The sequence below is a fragment of the Martes martes genome (assembly GCF_963455335.1).
Source record: "Martes martes genome assembly, chromosome: 14".
NCBI classification, from domain to species: Eukaryota; Metazoa; Chordata; class Mammalia; order Carnivora; family Mustelidae; genus Martes; species Martes martes.
Genome location: NC_137902.1, coordinates 85,941,694 through 85,962,909, shown reverse-complemented (window position 1 = coordinate 85,962,909; position 21,216 = coordinate 85,941,694). Strand labels below are relative to the sequence as shown.

The 21,216-nt window shown below is 55.4% G+C and overlaps 1 protein-coding gene across 1 annotated transcript in view; it reads left to right on the top strand.

Moving 5' to 3' along the window:
* Nucleotides 1-824: 824 nt before the first annotated feature.
* Nucleotides 825-21,216, top strand: part of GNG4 (G protein subunit gamma 4) — a 62,668-nt gene continuing 42,276 nt past the window's right edge. Inside the window, exon 1 of the mRNA XM_080823665.1 lies at nt 825-997. The gene's annotated coding sequence lies outside the window, so the exon portion shown is untranslated. The remainder of the gene's footprint in view (nt 998-21,216) is intronic.

The following is a 21,216-nucleotide window of genomic DNA, read 5'->3' as shown; positions in this document are numbered from 1 at the left end:
TGCTGCCCGCGCCCGGCGCTGGGTCTGCTCCGCGGCCCCTTCCTCGCCTGCCGCGCGGCGACGTCAGCGCGGCCCCTCGGCCCGGGAGCGAGACGACGCCTCGTGAATCCTCGCGGGCCGGGAGCGTCTGTCCACTCGCCCCCTTCTCTGGGGCCCGGGGCCGGAGGGTGCATTTCTTGGGGCGGCTGGGAGCGGGCTGCAGCCCGCCCCGCTGGTCCCGGAACTAACCCCCAGGCCGGGGGAGGCCGCGGGAGGCTCAGGGGCGGGAACCCCGCGAGGACCGCGGCCCCGCGACCCCCGCCGCCCCCCGCCACGGCCACCGCCCCGCCCCCAGCCCCTGGGCGGTGCGCGCGCCCTGGCCGGAGCGCCGGGCCCCGCGGGGGCGCGCGGCTGGCCGGGGGCGACCGGGGCGGGGCGCGGGGCGCGAGGCGGGGGGCGCGGGGAGTGCGCGGAGCCCTGGCGCGGGAGCCCCGGTGACGCACCAGTGACGTCGGCGGCGGCGGGCGGGATTTCCCGGCCCCTCCCGGGCGCCCGGCGAGACCCTGCCGCGGAGTGGGCGCGACCAACGTGGAAGGAGGGCGGCGGGGGTCCGGGGTCCCGCGCCCCGCACGCGCTCCGGGAGCCCCGCGCCGCGGGCGGGGAGCAGACGAAGTACTTTGGGTCTGGGTGACTTCGGCGGCGCGCGGGGCACGGGCTCGCCCCCCACGCCGGCCCCGCGCCCCGCGCCCCGCACCCCCGCCCCCAGCCTCACGTCGTCTCTCCCCGGCCCGGGCGGGGCTGCTGACGCGGCCCGGAGACCCCGGGGGCGGCGGGCGGGGCGGGGCGCGCCTTCCCCCGCGAGCCCGTGAGCGCCGAGGCGCGCGGGAGCCGGGGCGCAGAGTCGGAGCCGCCCCCGGCCGAGGAGCGATGCCGCGCGGTCTGGCCGCCCCCCGCGAGCGCCGCGCCGGAGACAAAGCCCGCGCGTGAGCGGCGCCCTCGGCCCGCGCGCCCCGCTCCGGTAAGTGGCCGGGCCCGGGGGGCGGTGGGGGAACGGACGGCCCGGCCCTGGCTCGCGAGCCCCGGGCGAGCCGGAAGCCGAAGGGCCGCTCGGGCGGGAAAGTCCCTGCAAGTGGAGACACGGCTTGGTGCGCGCGTCGTCCGGCCGCCGTCCGTGGGGCGCGCGACACCCGCACCCGGGGCTCCCCGGCCGCCCGCGCCAGCCTTCGCGCGGCCGCACAGGTGGGCGTCGGCGGGCGCCGGCAGGTGAGCGCGCCCCTCGACCCGCGGCCCGCGGCTGGGCCCTTAGCGACCCCGAGCGCGGGCGTGGACCGACTGCTCCGAACGCTTGGGGGGCGGGGGGAGCTGGGGGGGGCCGGCGTCTCCGGATCTCTGGGGCTGGGGGCGCGGAGAGGCTCCCGGGGGCCCCTTTCCACATGTAGGTCACGAACGCTTGCCGTTCCCCGGGCGGGGACGTCCCCGGTGGAAGGGGACCCCGCGGTGGAAGGGTCGGAGTGGACAGTTGTCGGTTTATTTGTGAAGATGTTTTCGGCCCGTGCTTGAAGAAGCCGCGGGATTTCGCAGCTCCCCGGGACTCCTTCCTCGAGCGGTTCGGCGGCGACGGTGGACGCCGGGGCGAGGGCTCCGTCCCCGCGGCCTGATGGCGTCTGTCCCCGAGGCTGGTGCTGAAACCGGCGGCGCTCGCCGCGCGCAGCCCGCGGCACTGGGGAAGCTTTGGCTGAATCCGTGGCCTTAGAAATAATTGCGAGAGGGGGAGGGGGGCAGAGGTGTGGCTGGAGAAGACTTCTTAATTGGGGGGGATTTGCTTATTTTCGTGTATTTTGGGCAAGGGTGTCAGGAAATCGAAAAACGTTGAAGTTTGATCAAGTGATAAAGTGCATCCTGAACGCCCGGCCTCCCCTCCCCAGCAGGGCCCGTCTTCGCCTCTTTCTGTTTCTGTACCTCCCAGGGCTGTGAAGGGCTGGCCCAGGGCCTGCCTTTTCCGTGAGAGCAGAAGGCCTCCTGGGCTGCGCGGTGCTGCCCATTAAAACGTGTCAGTCTTGTCATCTGCTCGTGAGTCCCCACTGTGAGGCTTCTTTCCCACTGTGGGACAGACAGATTCGGGGGTAAATGCCTCAAAGCAGCAGCAAGACCCGGGCTCTGTGGCTGGCTTCTTGATTCTTTGGGGAAATCCTTTTCCTGATTTTTGCGTGCTGTGGGGGAAGGGAGGCACCGCCATCTGATCTGGCCCTGTTCCCTGCAAGAAGCTACTGTGGGAACAACTGAGATGTGGAACGGAGAGCCTTTTTCAGTTCCAAGAAACAAGACATAAACTATGAATTAATTTTCAGGGGTGGACTTGGCTCAGTTATCAGTGTGGATAGAAGATGGATATGACGCTTAATAAATAGTAGGTATTCGTGTAAATACAGGGTTTATGAGGGTGCTCGGCTGGTTAATGAGTAGCCTCAGCGCGGGGTTATTAAGCTGAAATAACTATTTAGGACGCTGGCCTTCCTGTTTGCTCCTCTACCACCAGTCCTCAGCCTCCTTAAAATAAAATTGCCCAAAGGGAACCTGTGGAAGACGTCCGGCCAGCCGAGAAGTAGCACAACAAAAGGGTCGTTCCCAGGGGTCCCACGATCGGCTACGCAATTGCCTTTGACATTTCTTGGGCAAGTCGGCTCTGGAGAAACCAGGAAAAAGGTTTTCCCATATTCATTTTACAGTCTTTAAAGGTAAATTTAGTGACAGCATCCAGAGTCCCCCTATCTCAGCACATTCTGTGAAATGCTGGAACGTCAGGTAGGAGCTCGGACACTGTTGTCCCCTCGGTCTCAGGAGGTCCGGCTTGGGCTGTAGGAGGGGTTGGGTAAAACGCCCTCCCATCCCCCCCCCAACTGCTGCTTACTGAGAAAGACAGCCAAATGGCTAAGAAAAGACAGAAGTCTGCAAGACAATTCATTCTCATGTATTTATAGCCACATCTCACTATCACATTGTTCTTACCTTGACTCATTTTTGTTCTACTCGAAAAGGGGAGAATGCCTAATCATGCAATGCGTGTCCGTGGATTGCCCATTTTCTTCATGGCATTTTGAAACAATGTCTTTAAGATCTTACCTTTATGAACATATACTGTTCTGTAATCTCACAGATTTCCCCTTTTTATTGGTAAATAGATACGGTAGACGTGGTCTGGCATGGAGACTTATTATTATACAGGTAGAGAGAGTCTTTGTTCAGTTTTTTTAAACCAGAAATTAAAACTTAACTTCTTTAGTACACCGAAAATACTACAAAAATATCCTTTCCATAGTAGCCAGCAAGGGTATTTTAACTGAAAATCGGAGAGGCTAAGTGAGCGTCAGCAAAGAAAACCAGGGGGGCCAGATACATAATAGCATAATACGACTGTAAGATTTTAACTAGTTCTTTCCAACCGTACGAAGACTAAACCAAATATCTTCAATAAATTAGCGGAAGTGAAAAAATGCAAATGAAATTTCCGTTTAGGGAAGGAAATGGAAGCAAGAATTGCTGCTGAAAGAAGAAAGTCGCCACCGAGGAGAACAACGGGTACTGAAGGGAGGGTCGTTTCAGTGAGCGGGCTGGAGGGTTCCAGGTCGCTTTAATTGTCGAGCTTTTGTTAGGTCAAATGGTAGGTGACGTGCGATCAGCCTTCTTGGTGGAACCCAGCAGCCAAAATGGCAGTTCTCGGCGGATGGGTTGAAGAAAGGTTGCTCGTGGACTGGGCTCCAGTGTCCTAGGAGCAGCGAGGACATATATGAGGCTGTGGAGAAGCCACCGGCCCCTGAAGCCCTGAGGTTGCCGGGTCTCTGCAAGCAGGTCACCCGTGGCCCAACCTCAGGGGGCCAGACGGGGAGGGAGCCTGGGTTAGCGGGCCGTGGGGCCGAGGGAGGACAGACGAGCTTCGGGTCCACAAGCCACTTGGATTTAATCCTCACCCCATACGTCCAGAGCTTCTCTGTAGCAGAAAACAACTGTCCCGGAGTGTTCTGGCAGGTGCTTGGTGGGTCGTGGTGACTTTTTTAATGAACCAAGGAAAAGTATATGCAAATGCAAAGGGAGAGCCCCGGAGCCGCGCAAGGGGAGAAATGGTGATGGGGGGGGGCCGGCTCCCGGGGACCACGCATGGCTCTGCTCACAAAGGCACGGATTTCCTCCTTGCTCTGCTGTCTCCAACCGTTTCACTCCGGGTCGCCAGGTTGGGGCTCTCCAGTGGGATGTGCGGTGTGAGGCTGAGGAAGAAGAGAGAGGCGGCATGCTGGAAGCTTCCCTGGGGGCCCCGCTGACAATCACATGCGCTGCACTAAGCAGCGGCCCCGCGTCCACTCGCTCGCACCGCCCGCGCCTGCTCTCTCGTTAGCGCCTGTTTCCTCCTGGCATTCAGGTCTAGGTTGCAGCTCTAGGAGCTCCTCGGCCCCCCCTGCTCAGGGTCACGGCCAAAGGAAGAGGGCCAGGGAGATTGCAATAGGAAAAAAGGGAACTTCTTATTGGAACATCTTTTCAACTACAGCAAAACGTGTTAATATGAAAAATGTGCCTCCCCCCATAGGTGCACCCCCCGAATTCTACTGTATTCCCTTCTGGTGTTCTAGCCTACAAATACGTAAAACTGAGAGATCCTCACCAAAAACACGGTGCAAGTGTGAAAATCCAAGTAGGAGAAATGGAATTTGAAAGGAAAGAGTGAGGGACCGCTGAAAGGGGGTTAGAAAGCAGAACGATGTGTGAAGGTTGCTGGAGGCGACCCGCTGGGAGCAGGTTACCGTCAGTGGGGGCCCGGCTGGCTCCGGGGCTCGGTTCTGAACACTGCTGGAGAGGCAGAGGCAGAGGTGGCAGACGGTGGGTGGTGCCTCATGCTGGCACTCTGGGTTGTTGGGGGCAGGGGGGCAGATCTGGCAGCACATGGGCGGGGGAGCCAGCGTTTGCTGACTACCCCGGCACAGTCCCCATATAGCAAGGTCTGCCTTCCAAATCAACAACAGAACCCAGAATCAAATCACCAATACACTTCCAAAAAACCGTTTTCTCCCCGCACCCCAATACCCACTGTTATTGGGAAGTTCTGGCAGCCTAGGACCCCCCTCCCATACACACACAGACTGAATCTTTGCTGCCTGATGACCTCCTTTTGTCTGTAAGACCCACTGTCACAGCGGCCTCTACCTTCCCATCTCTCCTTATCTGTGTGAGGGTCCAGGCACACCCAAGGCCTGGTATCCTCCCCTGATGGGTTTTTCTAGCCTAATCTGGGGAGGCCTCTGCCCTCTCCTATTGCCCTGGAGTACCTGCTGTGCATGCCCTCGGAGGGAACTGTAGGAAAGGAAAAAAGCTTTTCCTCTACCCTCTTAGGTCTAGTGACTGGAGCCTGTGAATTAAAGTGACAACAGGAGAGATTAATAGGAGAAAAAGAGCCAAATTAATGGGAGAAAACGTTTATTATACATACACACGGGAGCTTCACGGGCAAGAAGAGAAATCCTGAAGAAGCAGTTAAGCTTGAGAGCTTATATATGATCTTTTAAAAAGGGAAATTAAGTTGTGGTAAAGGGACAAGACAAAAAGGGATATGGGCTTTTAGGAGCGGTAAATTGTGAGAAGGTAAATCCAGGGGGGCAACTTACAGAAGATCAGAGTTATTTTAGCAAGGTTTGTTTGTGCAGACCCCGTCTTGACACCAGCGTTCTCTCTCCAGCGATGGTGGTGGTGGTGTTCTCCGTCCTGGTCTGGGAGATGGGAGGGATAAACTCCTTCACAAACAGAAACGTGCATCTTGGCAGGAAGGGCGAGGCCAGGGAGGTCCCCCTGCGTCTGCTGTTTCTTCCTTGCATTCGGCTCAAAATAGTCCTTATGCCCAAGAGGCATATTTGGGGGTGGTATTTTCTGAACCCCCTTCAACAGGTCCGGCAGGACCTTTCCTTGGTCCCTTCGAAGGGACACGGCTGCCCAGCAGTGCCGGGGCTCCGCTCAGGCCGCCGGTGTCTGGGAGGCCCCGGGATGACTCATTCTTCCTGTGCTCAGGCAGTTGCGGCTCCGTCTCTTGTTTATGATTCCTTTGTCCCCTGACGCTTTCGAATTTGATCTGCCGCGGCCGCACCATCTCTCCCTGCGTGTGGCTGTCAGGGATCACAGCTGATGAGCCTTCGGGGACAGCCTGTCCGTCCAAGGTTGAGTTTGGGTTTTTTTCCCCCCAGACCTGGTCACCCTCCGCCTACCCCCCAGCTCTGGTGGCCTGAGGCGGGAGCGCTGGGCCCTGGCCTTGCTGCCCAGTAACCATGGCAACTCACCGGAGCTGCCCACACAGCGGCCCAGGGCCCCAGGCCACTCTTGACTTCCCTCCGGTTCTTCCGGCCCTGCCTCCTCCTTGGGCCTCTGTTAGCCGCGCAGTGTGGCCCGTGGTGGGTTCTCTGGTCTTTCTCCTCACTCTCTGCCTTGGGCTGGCTTCGCCGCTCACCCCCGACTGCGGGGCTCCCCGCGAGCGCGCGGACAAGGAGCAGCCGGGGAAGGGGAGACAAAGTCCTGCCCTCACAGAATTTACATTCTAGTAGAGGGATCGGGCTGCGAAGAATAAGCCGGAGAACCAAAAGGGAGCTCGGCAATAAGTTAATAGATGAGCATCTCAAAATGTGACGCGTGCTTGGGAGAAAAATAAGAGGAGGAAGGACGATAACAGAAGTCCAGGGAAAGGCTACTGCCGATTTTAAACAAGATGCTTCTGGAAGGACTCCGCGTTGGGATCCAAGAAGGAGACGGGAGAGACACTCGTCTCCTCGGTGCAGGGACAGCACAGGTGGGACGAGGTGACAGTGCGCTGGGCCCGCGGACGTCTCTGCCCAGCTGCTTTCCTCGACAGCCTCCCCCGCGCCCCCGCATCCACGCAAGCCAGAAGGAACGTTTGGTCTGACCCAAGGTGGAGGGAGACACTCGTGGCAGAATAGCACCCAGCACCAGGAGCTCCCTGTGTGGCGGATGTCCCAGCCATCCAGCCGCTGAGGCCCTAGGGAGGGAGCCCTAATCCACGGGCATTTGAGCCCTCCCGAGGGTGCCCCGAGAGGCCCGATCAAAGGCCACACGACTGAAGACCTGGGGGCTAAGCAGAGGAGGGAGCTGCCACCCCTCGGCCGCTCCGCCGTGGGCACGGGTGGGCCGGGAGACACTGCTTCGTGGAATCCTGCGGTGTGGTCTGGGCGGAGCCGCGAGCTTGCGGCGTGATGGGCCCCGCCGGCCGGGCCTTCCATCTTCACGCACCTGTCTTAGGGATCATCTCGTAGTGGCGCGGTCTGGCGCGGTCTGTCTGCAAAATTCCGGGCAGAACCGTCCGTGGCTCCCGAACCTGGCTGCGTACGTAGCAAAATGACTTTGACTCATTTTCCAAAGTCCCGCCTCACCCCTGGGCGTTCCGACTCAGCGGCTCGGCGCGGGGGCCAGGGAATCTGTGTTTTTCGAGTTTCGGAAACCCCTGAAGCAGGTGATTCCCGCGGGTCGTCCTTCCGTGTGACTGAAAACCCCCAAACTCCCCGCAGCGGTCCCAGACCGGTTCCTATGCCAGCCGCTCCCGCCCAACCCTTGGATGGGTGAGACCGGGACTCCCCACAGACACCAGAACGGCAAAACCCCTGGAAGAGGAAGAGCTCCTTTCCCGGCTGGACACGGGGCTCTGCCCACCCCTCCTTTTCACAGGGCAGCCTCACTGACCCGGAAACCAGCTCGTCACCCTGAAGATCTAACTGCCTCTGTGCGCAGCATAGTGACCCCAAAATACAGACTCCCCTGCCGCCATCCCGCAGCTCCCGTGGGGCGGGCCACAGCAGCTCTAGGGGTCCGGCGCCTGCAGGCACATGAACCGGCCTCACCCTTCTCGGCTGAGGGCTCAGGGAGGATCATTAGTCACCGAGGAGACTTGTGAACGCTACAAGGCCAGCGGGCAGGAGCCCAGAGATGAGTAAAGGGAGGTTCCGGGTCTTGAGGAATTTACACACTAGTCAGAGAGACAGAGGCTTATGACAGCACAGAATTAAGAAGCTGAACACAGCAGGGCACCACACCCAGTCTAGGTCAGGAAAGGCTTCCAGAAGGAGGTCTCGGGACTTGGCCAGAGGGAAGGGTTGCATCACCGCTAATGCACAGGGAAGACTTTGGAGGCTGCGAGTTTTTGTTTAAGGAAATAATGATAATAGCAGCTAACATTTATTGAGGACCCGCTACAAGCCAGGCTCTAAGTGTCTTATATGGTATTAAGTGTGTATTTCCTCAAGTGTACCTGGGTGGCTCCATCACTTCCGCGGCAGCCGACTCCTGATCTCAGCTCAGGCCTTTTTGATCTCGGGGTCGTGAGTTCAAGCCCCGCTGAACTTGGAGGAAACACAGTGGCCCCAACAGCAAAGACGGCCACAGTCGAACCCGTGACTGCGTTACCTTACAGAGCAAAAGGGATTTTGTGGATGTGATTAAGACCCTTGAGATGGAGAAAGTATCCGGGATTATTTGGTGGATCCGGTGTAATCACATGTTTCCTTATAAAAGGAGGACGGCGGTGTCCAAAGGCCTGGACGATGATGCTGGGCTGCTGGCTTGGAAGATGGGGGAGGGGCTGTGAGCGAGCTGTGCGGGACACCCTTCCTGGAGCCTCCAGCAGCCCTGCGGACGGTGCGCTTTCTAACACCAGGGCTCTCAGATCACAGATTTGGGTTGTTCAGGCCGTAACTTTGTTGTCCTCCGTTGGAGCCGTAGGAAGCTCGTACTGACTCTTCCTGGTTTACAGCCAAAGGAAACAAGGGGCTGAGTAATTTGCCCCCGAGGTTGCACAGCGAGCGAGGAGAAGATCCAGCATCCAAATACAGCCTCTCGGCTCCAGATCCTGCACTGGCTCACTCTTGCCCGTGTCCTGCCTAAAGGATGGTCGGGAGACCCGGGAGCTTCCGAAGATGAACCCAACAAGGCAGGCAGCAGGAGCTGGATCCCAGGTCCTTTCTGGTTGAGGGGAGGGTGGCCTCCGCTGCTGTGCCCGAGCTCCTTTCCAGAGGTTTGCTCACGTCCACGCCGACCGTGAGTGCCCCCCCCCACGCCGACCGTGAGTGCCCCCCCCCCGGAGGCGAGGCCGGCTCCACGTCCCTACTCACGCCGCTCCACCTGACGCCCCGTGCAGCCCGAGCTGCGCGCTGACGCCCACCTCCGCCTTCCTCCCTCAGCGCGGTGGCCTGGCCGTGAGGGGACAGTCTGGTTGAACACAGCGTCCCTGTGCGCACCAGATCCTCCTGTCTCCAGACATCTGCCTGTGTCTCAGGCTTCTGTCATCCATTCTCATTCTTTAACATAAACAATTCTTTATGTTAGGGGTCCTTTAACTTAAAGCATCCTCGCCCCTCGGACTTTGACTGAAATAAGTGGTCGGAAGAATTTTTAGGCAGCGTTTCAAGTTTGTTTTTTTTTTTTTTAAATATTAAGCGCAGCAAATGCTCCCTGGAACCACTACCCCAGCTACGTCTGCTGAGGTTGTATTTCGTGTATCTCACAGACGCTGCCTAGACTCTCGAAGGAGCCCTCGCAACCATCTGATTAGCGACTTGTGCTTTACCAAAAGCATTCCCGTGACCCGTCCGCTTGATCTTTTCAGAAGCGCTGGGAGGCCTGCATGCTTATCCCCACTCTTGACTGAGAAACTAAGCCTCAAGTGTAAGTGGTCGAGGACAGAAACTCGGGGCTTCTACACGTCAGTTGCATCCTGCTGCCCCTTGGGTGGAAAATGGCCTCAGACGCCCTTACGGGGCCATAGGGTTCCAGATTCCAGGTCGGGGGTGCCCCTCCCAAGGACAGAAATGAGATGCTGGGGCGTCCACGCACCACCACCACCTGTCCGTGGCCCCACCTGCTGGACGGAGCGCGTGAGACCCCCCCAGGCCTTTGACATGAGCGCACCCTAGGGCGTAGCTTGGATGAGGCTCACCAGTGTCTCGAGGCACAGGCGGGCATCCTGCGGGGGACCCACAGGGATATGCAGGTCTGCTGGCAGGAGGCCTGTCGAGAACACGGCCTCAGCCCGGGGGACGTGACCCTGCGTGAGCACAGGCTCGCAGCAAGCGTGGGCTCCCTGCGTGATGAAGACAAAGGGAGGGCACGCCTGCCTCCCGGGCGAGCTGCTCGCCTCCCACGGGTGTCCCCCGGGCTCCGGAGTTCCTCTGCGCTACTCGCCGCACGTCTCCCAGCGCAGGTGTCCTAGGAACAGGTGAATCCTGGCCATTCTCTCTTTTCTTTCTAGGTGTCCTCGGGGCCCTCCTTTCCGTAAGCCTTCTTCACATAAATCAAAATCTCTGGCATCCAAAACATGTCCCCCAAGAGGGCTTTCGGAACCTGCTTTGAAAGAAAAAAGCAAAATGCCTCCTCGTCTTTCTGCATTCCTGCTTTGATAATCCCAGTCCCCCCTGAGGCAGCGCGGGTCCCCTGGCTGGCAGGGGATGGGTGGGAGACAAGGGAGCACGGGGAGAGACAGCCCGGAGCAGTGCGTCAGGACTTCATCTCGCTGCACACAGCGCGGGTTTCTCCCCACCCTCGTCTGGGCTCTCCTACACAGTAAAGGGAAAGACCCTCCCGCAGGGTCCCCCAGAGAGAGGGCCCCCGGCTATGACCCACGAGTCCCCTGGCAGGGTGGCGCTGCCAGCTTCTCCACCGCTAGCTGCCCGGCTAACGGCTTCTTCCAGCCTTTAGCTTCTGCCGGGGGTACCCAGAGCGACTGCGAGGGTCTCTGAATCCAGGTCCAGCCCGGGAGCCCCGTGGAGACGGAATGTGCAATGTCACGTGCTCACCTACTGCTAATCTGCAAGTGTGCGTGACATCCTTGGGATCAGGAAGACGAGACGAATTTGAGTGTATTCCCGAATCCTTTATATCGCTCTAAATCTTCTGAGTCAATAGAAACTGAAAGTACCGCCAGAGGGAGGCTACATTTTTTTTTTTTTTTAATTTTAGAAGGGACCTTTATGCTTTAAAACCACTGGATCCCTAGTCTGTGAAATCCTTTCCGTTTCGAGCACTCTGTGGTTCATTAACAAATGTTACGGTAGATTTTCTAAAGTACCACACGTTTCTTCGCTCTCTACCTTCTTCCGCGTTGCGTTCCTATATCAGCTGCTGGCTTCGGAGCCGAAGAATTGCTAAGCAGCCTTCCTCCTCCTGCAGGGACCTGGGCGGGGGATTTCCAGAGGACGGGTCTTCTCCGTGTAGGGATAGAAGACAGTTCTAGGACTGGCTGTTGGTCCCTCACCCTTCCTGGCAAAGTGGCGACAAGTGGGTGGCCGGTGGCACTGGGAGGACTCCTGCCTCCACCCCCTTCATTTCTTCGGACCAGAGCTTCGTTTTTGCCACATCTCAGATTTGGGGGCTCATCTTTGCATCTCACGGAAACTTTGTAGGTGAGCTGGACCGTGTGTATGTTTTTCCTGCTTCTTAAAGTCTTATTATCTTCATTAGACTTTTCCCTTCTCAGGTGCCTCTTCCCAACCACGCGTTGACTTCTGGCTCAAAGGAGAAATGGCCGGGGCCAGCCTCCCAGGCGGACTGTCTTGCTCAGCCTTCTGGTGCCGGTGCTGCATTTAGGGGTGGGTCGTAATGGGCCTCGGTGGGTCCGCGGAACAGATCCTACGGTCCGTGGCTTCCTTGGCTCCTGGGAAAGGTAGAACTTCTCTCCGCTTGCCTCCAGCCACAGCCCAGCCACTCCCCACCCCCACCTATACCACTCAGGGACAGTCACCCCAGACAGCTACTTTGCAGAGGTCATCAGCAGGCTGCCAACACGTTAAAGAAAACTCACATCAGACTCTGTATCTTTTTTCCTGGAAAATACCCAGATCACTTTCAGACTTATTGAATGTCTTCTTTTTTTTTTCCACTGTTGCTGAAACATTCTCCTCCATGCATAGCTCACGAATCAGTCTGCAAAATATGAATAAACACCTTGGAGAGATCCATTAACGTCTGTAACACATGATCCACAGTGTTCATGGGTGACGGTCTCTGAGGTCAGGCTTCCTTTCTCTTTTGAAGACAGGTGTCTGAGCAGTCATTTGGTCATAAATTCTCCTATGAAAAGTCTGTGACTAATTTTCTTTGTTTTTTCATCATGATCAAGCCATTAGGTTGTTATCTTTTCTCAGAAAGTCAAGTGACGGGGTGCCTGGGTGGCTCATTTGGTTGTGCGGCTGCCTTCACCTCGGGTCATGATCCCAGGGTCCTGGAATCAAGCCCCGCATCGGGCTCCCTGCTTGGCGGAGAGCCTGCTTCTCCCTTTCCCTCTGCCTGCTGTTCTGCCTGCTTGTGTGCTCTCTCTCCCTCTCTTTCTCTCTCTGTCAAACAAATAAGTAAAACCTTTTAAAAAGTCAAGTGACAGGATCTCAGATTTCATGTATTTGCTAAGTTGTCTTGTTGGCTTTGTTCCCGCTTGAGGCATCATACTTGACTCTGCTCTTTTGGGGACAATGACAGACTGTTACAAAGGGGAACCCCGACATGCAGGGACAGAAGCTTGCTCACAGTCAGACAAGTGACCCAAATTGAAATGGGGTTAGAAGCAAATCTCTTGGCTTCTCAGCCACCCTTCCTATCTGGAAAAACAAAAACAAAAAATAAAACCCTCTTTTTCCAAACTCTTTGTCTCCAGAACGAGCGTCGGAGCATTCTGACTGCTCCCACCTGATTGAAGGAGGATTCTTGGATTCGGTCTGGTAGCTGGTTTGCAGAGGTGCGTGGTCTGCACGAAGCTGGGAAGCATGACCCGGGAGTCCTGCCTGCAGGAGGCGCTCCCCCGCGGGGGAGGAGCCGGCCTCTCCGCGCGCCTGCGGACCCTCTCCGCTTGCGGTCGGTCTACCGCGTCCTCTCAGGGGTTCTCTGAAACTCACGGGACACGGTCCCGGATTGAAGGTTTCATGCCCGTCGGTGCCATCATTTGGTCAGCTGAGGATTAATTCCCGCGTCACCGCGTTCAGAAGAATGAGAAGACAGGAGTTGCACGGGAGGTGTGGATCGCTGAAGTGAGAAGTCGTGGGCGCGTCCTGGGGTGCCTCCCCTGGGGGCATGAGGGTCGGGCTGCGGACTGTTGCATCCAGGAGTGCTGGGTGACCGAGGTGTCCAGCCCATGGAGCGGCGGGTGGCTGGCTATGACAGCAGTTCAGAGCTCCTCTCCCGTACAGTGGGAGGACCAGGCTTCCCAAGGGGTGCTGGGCTGTGCCCACTCCGCTCCAGGCGGCCCTCGTGTATGACAGGCAGACCCCCGTGGCCTCACACTGGCGTCTCGGGCCATCAGAATCCCCAGGACAAAACGCCTGGCTTTGTCGGCTCTGCCTTGACGGGGCCTCTGCTGGGCGGACCCCGCCACAGACCTGGCCTTGGCCGACCTTGGTCTGCTGTGCTCGACAGCAAAGTCAAGTACTTACCGAGCTCTGAAGATGTGTATCTGACAGCTTTCGGGTGCTGGGGGGTTGAGGATCATTTTGAAACAGTCTCAGAAGAGAATTCTTAGATCTCTTGGATAAAGAGTGTGATTTATGTGAAGTTAGGATGACGGAAAGGGGACCTCAAATATCTTAACTGTTGTCCTATTTGAAAGAAAGGGAAAGGGCGCCTGAGTGGCTCAGGTCGTGATCTCGGGGTCCTGGGATGGAGTCCCGTGTCCGCTCCCTGCTCAGTGGGGAGCCTGCTTCTCCCCCTGCCTGCTTCTCCTCCTGCTTGTGCACGCGCTCTCTCTCTCTCTCTCTCTCTCTCTCTCTGCCAAATAAACAAATAAAAATCTTTAAAAAATAAAAATAAAAACGAATCTAACAAATTTCCTGTGCCCAAAGAGTTGGCAGTCTGGGAAGGAAGAAAACACGTCTTCACCACACTTGAGTACCAGGGTACGAGGTCTAAGGCAGTGAGGACAACAGAAAGCCTAGAAGCATCACAGCGATGGACAGTGGCGCTCAGCCCCAGGGACCACGGGGGCAAGCCAGCTCAAGAAAGTTTTGTTTGAGAGGGTGGGAGCGTCTGAATGAGACCCTGAAAATGAGCAGAGGCAGCTTTTATGGAGAAGACTTGGGCTGGTGAACAACTAGCGAAAGCAAAAGATGACGGTGGCGAAGTTCCAGGCACCTACGAGCCAGGGCAGGCAGCCGACTCTGAGTTGGGATTGGAATTATTTAATTTTGAATATCATACGGAGGAAGCTTGGTACCGATTTTTCAAAAGCCTCTCGCTATTTGACATATCAGAAGAAATTACATTACATTAAAATGTGGTTTCAGAAATAAAATATCCGAGCCTCTGCTTCCTCTTGTCTTATATAAATGTCAGGTTTACTCATTAACTCGGGCATGAAAAATCAAGCAGGTGTTAAACTTCAGCACTTCCAAGTAGAGGGCTCTGGGTGGTTGCGGTGCGTCAGTGCCCGGTGGGGGATGCCACGCATGGGGGGAGAGCTCTGTCTTTCCTGCTCAGTTTTGCTGTGAAACCTAAAACTGCTCTGAGCAATATATTTTGGTTTTTGTTACAGAGGTTGAGAAGGTTGGGAAGGTGGGAAAGAGAAGTAGTGTCCTGAGCAAGAGAGAGACAAGGGAAGGGATGGCAGGACTGTAGCTTTGTGGAGGTCACAGGAAAGTATCAGTCGTCCTTCCTTTCACCAAGATCCCCCACACCTTTGCCACATGGGGCCCTCCCCTGCCTTCTGGTAATTCCTTCCCCGGCAGCCTGGCAGCTCCGCCCGCACTGGGTCCTCAGCGGGCTCTGGGCCCTCTTGGGAGCTGCTCTCAAAGCCAGCTCTTGCCTCAGTTCTGGAAAGTCAGCCGTGTGTTAGGGATCTTCCAGGAGCCGCAGTTTACTCAAAGCCTTCCTCCAGCGTTTAGGAGCCTGTTTGCAAATCGCAATCTTGATCACGACGAAAAACAGGTGGCTGGGGGTGCGAGGGACCGGGATGGAGCCGAAGGCCGCAGAGCAGGCTTGTGTGATCTGTCTTACTGCTAAAAATCTAGCAGGAAGCAAATGAGATGGGAAATAAATTCACAGACGCACACACGATGTAACGTAAAATCCTGATTCTTTGGAACACAATCGTGTTATTTCTTAAAAAAGATTAATTCTCCAGGAATGTGCAAATGAGTAGCTTGCCGAGGAATGTTTATAGAAAATGCATTATTCTGGAGTAATGGTAGGCGCTGAAACTTGACAACACTTGTCCTTTTCTCAATTAAAAGTTACGTGGAAAATTCAGATGTGTCATTTTGTTCTGACAGTCAGACACTTCCCGCCTTGTAAAAATAGCTCGTCTATTGAAGTAATGTCACGTCAAAATGGGAGTTGACATGGTCTGAAATACTACACTGTCTTTCAAAGGACTCGCTTGGGACCCACGACCCCTTTCTTCTTTCTGATTTCTCCCTTTCAGCATGGAAAAATCTATCGTAGGCCACCATTCTGTTTTGGTAACAGATACCTTGTCTGATTTCATGGAGTAAACCCCACGGACTGGAGTTTTTGCCTCAAGACGAGTCATACCTCACGTCTCACCCACACGTGATTTTTTTTTTTCTTGGATCATGGTGGATATTTTCAGCTACACATCCCCTCAACCACCTCTCACCAAAATGACTAGGAGGAGGAACACCCAACAGAGGAAGAATTCCGAGACTGTGCCCTCTGCCACAGAACTATTGGATATGGACATAAACATTATGTCAGAAAGGGAATTCAGGGCGACAATGATCCAGGCAACGGCTCGGTTGGAGAAGACCATGAGTGGCAACACAGAATCCCTAAGGGCGGAAGGGAGAGCTGATCTGGCAGAAGTTAAAAAGGCTATCAACGAGATCTAATCTAATCGAAATCCTCTAACAGCTAGGGTAAGCGAGGCAGAAGATCGAATTAGTGATCTAGAACACAAACAGAGAGAAGGATCAGGAGGAGGCCTGGAACCCACATGTGATTTAAGTGACACTTTGGATTTCAAGATGGTGCTGGAGTAAGATTAAGACTTTGGAGCTGTTGGGATGGGGTGAATTCACTTGTCATGTAGGAAGGACATGAACTTTGGGGGTCCAGGGGGCGGAGTGTTATGGGCGAGTTGTGTCTCCCACCAAATTCAGAATGTCACAGAATGTGACCCTATTTGGAAACTGGGCCTTGAAAGAGGTAATTAATGGGGTCATGCAGATGACAGTGGGACAGGTGTCCTTATAAGAAGAGATTAGGACACAGAGCGGGAAGGCCACTTGAGGACACAGCAAGAAGGCAACCATCTGTAGGCTAAGGAGAGGCACCTGAGAAGAAACCAACCTGCCAACACTTTGACCTTGGCCTTGTGGCCTCTCCTACTGTAAGAAAATAAGTATCTGTTTCATAAACCACTAAGTCTGTGATTCTTTGTTATGGCAGCCAGAGACGACTAATACAGTCGGAGAGAGCCAGAAAGGAGGCTGGAGGAGGGAGGGAGGGGGGTGAAAGGGTCATACACGCTCGCCCCCTGCTGCGTGAGAACCCAGCCTTGCTAACCTCCTGGCTCTGCTACCCTGCACTGCGGCTGTAACTAATTAAGTCAGTGGCTTCAAGCAGCACGTCTGTTGTGTTACAGTTCTAGAAGTCTGAAATCTGAAAAGGGTCTCACTGGGCTGAAATTCAGGTGTTGTCAGAAGTGCATTTTTTTCTGTCTTGCCTTTCCCAGCCTCCAGAGGCTGGTTACCTTCCTTGAGACGTGGCTCTCTCCCATCTCCAAATCCTGCAATGTAGCACCTTAAAATCTCAGACTCTGACACCGACTCTCCTGCCTCCCTCTTTCTCTTGTAAGAACCCTTGTGATTACACTGGACCCACCCAGATAATCCAGGGTAACCTCCTTATTTTATTTTATTCTTAAAGATCATACTTATTTATTGAGAAAGAGTTGAAAGGGAGCACGAGCAGAGGGAGAAGCAGGCTCCCCGCTGAGCAGGGAGCCCAATGCGGGGCTCGATCCCAGGACCCAGAGATCATGACCTGAGCCGAAGGCAGACACTTAACTGACTGAGCCTCCCAGGCATCCCTAACCCTCCTACTTTAATGTCAACTGATTAGCAACCTTAATTCCATCTGCTCTCATTTCCTTCTTGTCATGTTACATACTTACAGATTCTGGGAATTAGGACATGAGCATCTTTAAGAAGGCATTTTTCTGCCTACCCATGACACCCTGGAAACCAGATAGGACAACGTATGTCAACTGTATTGTCAGGTGACATTGCTTATGGTCAAAATGTCCCCCGAATAGTAAATTACTTACAGACTGGAAGCAGCAATGAATGAACCTCGAACACCTCCTGCAGACACTACACCGTGAGCTTTCCCAAGTTTTGGTAACATTTTTACGTGGCATGTCCCTGCGGGGACCTGGACGCTATTTGGAAGAGATACTGCTTCTGTGGGCAGGGGTCTTCTGCACCAAGGTGGCCCCCACACCCACCCATGTAGATGTCGTCTCCTGGCACCGTGCTACCGCTCGGGAATGGCTCCTGGACACTACCTAAACCGCAGTTAGACCTTCCGAAGGCTCCCTCGTGGGACGTCCTGATACCGTCCTGCCGGCCAGCTGCGCCTTCTGCGCTCGTCGTCATGAGTAGATGGAGACCATTTCTGCTGTGGTCGTGCGAGTCCGAAGGTTTGGTCAGTCCGCGGCATTGCACCGAGCGAAGGCACTTGGCTTTCTTCTCACAACCAGGGAGGAGCTGTATCAGTCTGCTTTGTATCAGCGGTGGCTTGAACAACAGAAATTTATTTTCTCACGGTTCTGGAGGCAGAAGTCCAAGGCCGCATTGCCGGCAGTTGCTCTCCTTCTGCTATGAAGGACATTACTGGCGCTTTTTATGCAACTTGGATGGAGTCTGAGGACCAGATGATAGGGAAATAGCCGCATACATTGGCCCGACTTTGAGCATCGTGTTGTGGTTGCGTGAGAGAGTGTCCTTTTCTTCCGGAGATCCGTGGTGCTGAGGGGTCATAGAGACTCGGGCTGGCAACTTACGCTCGGGAGTAGTTCAGAAGAAAATCCCTGGTGCTGAACTTGCAGCTTTTCTGGAAACCTGAGATTGTTATAAAATTCTAAGTTTAACGTTAAGGTCATTTTTTTTTTAAAGATTTTGTTTATTTTAGAAGGGGTGAGAGAGCACGAGTTGAGGGGGAGGGAGTGGGAGAGTCCCAAACAAACTCCAGGCTGGGCGTGGAGCCCAATGCAGGGCCTGATCTCAAGACCCTGAGATTATGACCTTGAGCCAAGATCGAGAGTCAGGCACCTAACCAACTGAGCCACCCAGGTGCCCCACATTAAGACCATTCTTAAAGAGTAAATGATGCCAATAAGCACACGAAAAGTCTCTCCACATCAGGAGTCATGAGGCAAATACAAATGAAAACCACAATGAGGTCGATAACCACCCCCTAAACGGAAAATAACAATGTTGGTGAGGATATGGAAAAAATGGAGCTTCATACATTGCTGGAGGGAATATAAAATGGTTCAAAACAGGTACTCAGACAAATGTAGGTTATGTGCATTTCAAAGCAGCAGTAGTCACAATAGTCAAAAGGTAGAGACAGCTCAAATGTCCATCGAAAGAAGTATGGACCAAAAGTTGTGGTATGTCCGCACAGTGGAGTATCGTTCAGCTGTAGAAAGGAAGGAGGAGCTGATGCGGGTGACAAGGTGAATGTGACCCCAAACATTATGCTAGTGCAATTAGCCAGACACAAAAGAGGACCCGTTGAGTTCTTTGATTTAGACGAAATGTCCAGGTAGGCAAAACCACCGAGACGGAGAGCAATCAGACTCGGGTTGTTGCCAGGGGCTCTGGGGAGAAGCGCTTACTGAGTACGGAGTTTTATTTCGGAGTGATGGAAATGTACTGAAATTAGATAGAGCTGGTGTTTGCACAACATCGTGAATGTACTGAGTGTTTGCTTCAAAATAGTTCATCATGTCAGGTGAATGTCACCTCAACAAATTTATTTAGAAATTCAAGCATTTCATTGTAAATTGGTCTTACAGAATGGTAAGAGATGAAATGCAGTTGCCAGCCGCTGGCGTCTTTAGAAACAGCGTGTCCTGGAACTGGTCCCAGAGGATGGAACGGCCTCGTCTTCGTTGGTTAGTCCGGTCTGTCTGCCAAGACTTTGGTTTCCCGGCAGGGCACGGGTAGACCACGGCCTCTGGGCCCACGTTCAAGGGAGCCACCAGAGTGAGGGGAGAGGGCTGTGCTGGGGGGGCAGGAGAAGCCCTCCCGGAGAGAGGCAGCGCATCCAGACTCATGACAGCCACTGCTTTTACTCGGCTCTGACATCGCAAACGGCACTTGAACCTGAGCACACGGTGGAAAAGGATCCGGCTGGGGAAGGTGGACAGAAAAGCTGGCACGAAGCGCCTCTCCCCGATCACAGGGCGTGACCCACCGAGCGTGGGCGGGCGTCTATGACCACGCAGTTTGCCATGTGCGGAGTCAGGCTGACCCTTGACCTGCGCAGCTTTGACCCGTGAGGGTCCGCGACGCGGGATTGTTTCCCGTAAGTACGGCGCAGCACTGCGAACGTATTTTCTCTTCCTTACGATTTCCTTCATCACGTTTTCTTTTCTCCAGCTTAGTTTATGGTAAGGATGCGATATAAAATACACGTAAGATACAAAGTAAGCGTTAGTCAGCTCTTTACGCCACTGATCCGGCTGCCGGTCGGCTGTGAGTCCTTAAGTGCTGGGGAAGTCGGGAGTCACAGGCAGATTTTAGGCTACAGGGAAGGTCAGCACCCCTGACTCCCGCATCGTTCAAGGGTCAGCTGTGCAGAGTTCAGAGCCTGTGTGGTCCTCTGTCGGGGCAGGCACCTCCCGAGAGCGAGCCCCGCTCTCTCCGCAGTGGCAGCGGCCACAGCGTCACGGAAGCCTGTGCTCGCCGCACCGGCTGATCCCCGTGTGGGGTCTGTGCTGACCCGGGACCTCCTCGGTCTCCGTTCGGCAGAACGTCGCTTGATGAAGCCCCAGTCAGAGTCCTAGCAAGTGTGTGCCCTTTGATCCGTAAAGAATAATTTCACTTTTTATTGGCCGTAGGGGAGGCGGCCTCCTGCCTGTCACCGGAGGTGTTGGCTCACAGTCTCTTCGGCCACTGCAAGCTCGGACCCTGGGGGGTCTGAGGGCTGGCCGCGTGCACAGCGCGTGTTCCCGTCATCTCCGGGGCACTGGGTAGGTGTAGGGGGTGACCTGGTTGGTCACGGTGGCTTATTTGATGAAGGGGCTGAGGGGAGCAGAGTGACATCGAAGCCCCCAGGTGAAGGACAGGACCAGCACGGCCTTCCTGGCCCAGGCGTTCTCGAGAAAGGCCGCGTGTCTCCCAGCCGTCTTGGTCTCAGCCGCAGCCGATAATGTATTGGCTTTATCGGTATTGAATCTTTTCCTTCTGCAGTTCTGAAAGTGCGGACTAACGAGCACAGATGAGCTGGGAGTCCCCTTCCTCTGCCCAGTCCCGCCCTGCTGGTCTGAGCCCAGCTCCCCGCCGGCCGGGCCTGTGGCTCGCGCTCCCTCCTCCTCGGAGCCCTTCCTGAGCCGGCTGCAGGTGCCCCCGCGGTCCTGAGTTACGATTCCGCACCTTCAGCTCAAACTCACTTCCAAGCTGCGTCCTTGTCCGTCCGCCTGTCTGCTGGGCGCGTCCTCTTCAGTGTCCTGAGGTCGCCCTAAGTGCAGCCTGCCCCATGGGAACTCGTTGCACACTCCTGCAAACCTCACTGTCACTCCTGGAGCCTGGTGAGTGGCACGGCGCCATCTCCCTGACCGTCGGCCCAGAGCCTGCCTTCCCCACCTTCCCCAACCTTCAGATCCTAATTTCATCCTCTGTGTGCTCCCATCCCGGTACTAGTTTCCTATCACCTCCCACCTCATCTCTCCGTGAGCACCCAGTGCACACGGTGAGTCTCTCATCTAGACTCGTGGAACTTCCAATCTGCTCTGCTTGCTTATCTCCTTCACCTCTGGTACATTCTGCGCAGTAGGTTGAAGTGACCTTTCTGAAATGTAAAAGCAATCTTATTACCTCTCTGCTTAAATACCCTTAAACTCATTATAACTGCCTGCTTGATACAAGTCTCACCTCCTCAGAGTGGCATTTGAGACCCTCTGTGATCTGACCCCTGCAGTCCCAGGCTCCAGGAACAAAGAAGTATGCCGTTGTTAGAGCAGGCCAGGCGTGTGTGCTG